At 36.2% G+C, this 4,132-nt stretch overlaps 1 non-coding gene across 1 annotated transcript; it reads right to left on the reverse strand.

Moving 5' to 3' along the window:
- Nucleotides 1–3,818: 3,818 nt before the first annotated feature.
- LOC128287458 (small nucleolar RNA R71) lies at nucleotides 3,819–3,925 on the reverse strand. The gene has a single exon (XR_008278158.1). It is a non-coding gene; the product is annotated as a small nucleolar RNA R71 (small nucleolar RNA).
- Between the last annotated feature and the right edge of the window lie 207 nt (nucleotides 3,926–4,132).

The following is a 4,132-nucleotide window of genomic DNA, read 5'->3' on the forward strand; positions in this document are numbered from 1 at the left end:
TGGCATGTATAGCATTATAATCATTTTGTATATATGGTCTTATGATATGGTTATTGAGTGGTATGGAAATAGAAATGCTTGGTAATGATTAGCCATTGGAATGGCTAATCATGATCATATTTGGTATTATGTATGTCAAATTGCTAGCTAATCCATGGAAACCATGAAATAGGTAAAATTTACCATAAAATAGATTCAGACAGCAGCAGTGACGTGAGTTTGAAAAATCACTAAAAATAGTAGAAATGGAATTAAATAATGAATAAGTTATGGAATCGAAGCTTGATGAGTCTATTTTCATATGGAATAAGCAAAACAGGTATATGAGCTATATTTTATGAGATGTTTAAATTTTTGTGAAACAGGGCCAGAGCGATTTCTGGATCCCCTGTTCTGAATTTGGAAATTCACCATAAATTTTACAAAGATAATTAGAAGTCATGCTTTATATGTACAGATTCCTTATTGAGTCTAGTTTTATTAGAGATAAACGGATTAGTCATTGAAGCTCTGTACAGGGAGATATCTGATTCGTAATACACTGAGGTCAGAGTAGTTGAACCCTGAAACAGGGGAGACTTTAACTAATAAACTGTACTAATTGGCCCAACCAAAAATTTTAGAAAAAAATTAGTAGATATATATATGAGTCTAGTTTCAGGAAAAATTTATGGAATTGGATTTCAAGTTTCGTAACTCGAGATATGATTTTTAAAGCCACTGTGATGCAGTTAGCTAGCTTGTCTGGAAATTTTAAAATGAATTGTATGAGCTGTTTAATTAATGAATTAAGTCCGTTAACACCTCGTGTTCGACTCCGGCAACGGTCTCGGGTACGGGGTGTTACAGTATGAATGTTTGTTTGAGTTTGTAATTGCATATTTGAGCTAGGAGATATGAAAATGTTTGACTGAATGATATAATGTGTTGAGATATTAAGCTTATGTATGATTTAAACGAATGAGATATTTGTTATATTGTGTACTGAAAAGGGTGCTATTTATGCACAATGAAAATTCATAAAGTATGTGAAATTGAACTATCATTGATACCAACACAATGGTAATTTGAAAGATTGGAACACTATTTCCATTTACTGAAAGTGTGTGATTATTGAAGATATGCTGAGCATGTCAAATGAATGTGAAAAGTATTGAGATATAATTATGTATGAGGTTTTGTGACAGATTGCATAAGCATTGGGCTGGGAATTTGTGGTTGACGAAGGAGTTCTGTGGAGTACTAGCGCCATATTAAGTCTGCATTATTTGTAGTCAGTGCACTGCACCTGGAGTACCGAGGGGAATGGTGATTTATTGCCTCTTTACTGGCAACTCAGTGCACTGCACCTGGAGTACCGAGGGGAATGGTGATTTATTGCCTCTTTACTGGCAACTTTTCTATATTTTTACTGGAAATTTTTTTTTGCATATTGTTATTTGTGGTTTTAACCAGAATGGGTTTAAGCCCATAATGTTTTGGAGTTCGGGTGACGGGTTCTAGGGAACATTTGGTGTGTAACGACTAGTATGGGTAGGAACCTATTTGCATTGCATCATGCTCACGACATATTCGAATGTTATTGATTTATGACATGTGTTGTAGTGTGTTATATTGAATGGTATCAAAATTAATGATTGTTAGTCGAATAAATGATGTCCCATGCTCATACACCATTTGACATAAATTTGATAATAGTTATGTGATAACCCATAAATTATACATATTTTTACCCCATGTTTAATGCATTTTATAGATGATTTCTCATTAGAATTGGTGAATTCGATGCTCCTAATGCTTTAATTTCATGTTTTGCACTCAGGAGAGTGCCAAGAGTCAAAAGGAGCCAAAAACGAGCTAAAAAAAAGGGACAAAAAAGACCAAATCGAGAAGATGACACGACCTAAGCCTTGCCACAAGGGCAGCTCACACACCCGTGTCTTTCGAGGGTTTCGACCAAGGCTTTCACGATTCACACGGCCTGGCCATTGACTCACAAGTCGTGTTCAATATAACGGATCAAACACGGCCTGGCAATCACGTCACACGGCCGTGTCACACGGGCGTGTCCCTGCTAAGCCCAAGTTAAGTCCAATTTGGAAAAGGCCACTTTGGAGGGTTTCTAGGCATTCCAAAGCCTATAAATACGCACTAGAGAAGGAGAAAATGGGAGACGGAGAAGAGGGCTAACGAATTACCCCAAAGAAGTCGATTGATCCATCTTAGAAGCCGGATTCATCATTAAGACTGAAGATCTCTCCTCAATTCCCCTTCAGGAGTTTTAGGTTTTCTTTATGTTTTGTATTCTTTATTCTTCTGAGGTGTTTTCTTATTTAGTTATGAACTAAATCCCCTAAATACCTAAGGGGAATGAAACCTAAGTCGAATCTTGTTATTATTTTTTGAATCGTATGATAAATATTTAACTTGCTCTTAATTATGTGTTCTTAATTCTTGCTTTGATATCCCAGGATACTGATTCAAGACACGCTCTTATTCAGAGGTGGAATAGATCCTGTCTAAGAGTACATTTTCCATAATTAAGCGGAGTTGATTGCGCGCCTAGAAATAGGATGACAAGATTTTGCTGGATTAGGGTGAAACCTAATAAGGGGATCCATAGATCGAGTTAATGCAACCCTAGAGTGTTAATTAGAGAAAAGTCTCAGTTATTCAATCTAGGGATTAGACGTTATTAGTCATGAATAGGGATAATAACATAACTTCGGGATTTCTACGGAACAAGTTGAATGAATAAATCGTCCTATTCAGAGCCAGAATAACAAGTACAGTCTAGGTGGATTTTTCCTTAGGTATTGTCTCAAGTCAATCGATTTTCCCAAAAGCAATTCCCCAATTATTTTCTCTATGCGTTCTTAGTTTAAATAATTAGTTAATTAAAATAAACCCTTTTATTCTTAGGCTAAATAATAAAAAGATAGTTATTACTAGTATTTTTGGTTCCCTTGGGTACGATATCCCAATCTTGCCATTACTATACTATTGTTCGATAGGTGCGCTTGCCATTTCATCGTGATAATAGTTAGTCTAGGTTTGATCTTCATTATAAATATTTATTACTTGTTACGAATCACGCGATCAAGTTTTTAGTGCCGTTGCCGGGGAACTGAAATATTAGGAACACTAAATTTTTATTACTTTAGCCATTTATTTTTCTTTCAATTTTATTTTATTTTATTATTTATTAATTTACTTTTTTCTTTCTCTTGGCAGGTTTTTACAGTTTATGACTAGAAGAAACCCATCAGGACCATTTCTCTTTGACGAAGAAATCGATCGTACAATTCACAAAAATCAAAGAGAAATAAGGCGTAGTTTACGCTACACGGAGAACGAGTGAGAAGACGATACTCAAACCCCAACCGACGAGATGGCTGAAAACTAGGCGATCAGCTGCCTTCTGCAATTGCAGCTAATCAAAATTCTGCTCCACGTACTATGTATGATTATGCTAAACCTTCTTTAACAGGAACTGAGTCTAGTATAGTTAGACCTGCTATTGCTGCGAATAATTTCGAACTAAAACCTAACACAATTCAGATGATACAACAGTTTTTCAGTTTGATGGTTTGCAAGATGAGGATCCCAACACGCACTTGGCAAATTTTCTTGAATTTTACGATACATTCAAAATCAATGGCATTTCTGATGATGCCATTCGTCTTCGGTTATTTCCCTTTTCACTGAGAAACAATGCTAAACAGTGGTTGAACTCATTACCACGAGGGACTATCACTACTTGGGAACAAATGACCGAGAAATTTTTACTAAAATATTTTCTGTCGGCTAAAACGGCTAAATTGCGTAATGATATCTCTTCTTTTGTGCAGATGGATTTAGAAACACTTTACGATGCATGGGAGAGATACAAGGACTTACTGAGAAGGTGCCCTCACCATGGGTTACCGCTTTGGCTGCAAGTTCAAACGTTCTACAGTGGTGTGAATCCCTCGACAAGACAAATGATTGACGCAGCTGCTGGCAGAACCATCAACAATAAAACACCGGAAGATGCATATGAATTTATAGAGGAGATGTCACTGAATAACTATCAGTGGCAAGTTATGAGGACAAAGCCAACGAAAACAACCGACGTCTATAACATCGATTC

Source organism: Gossypium arboreum, chromosome 13 (assembly GCF_025698485.1).
Source record: "Gossypium arboreum isolate Shixiya-1 chromosome 13, ASM2569848v2, whole genome shotgun sequence".
Taxonomy (NCBI): Eukaryota; Viridiplantae; Streptophyta; class Magnoliopsida; order Malvales; family Malvaceae; genus Gossypium; species Gossypium arboreum.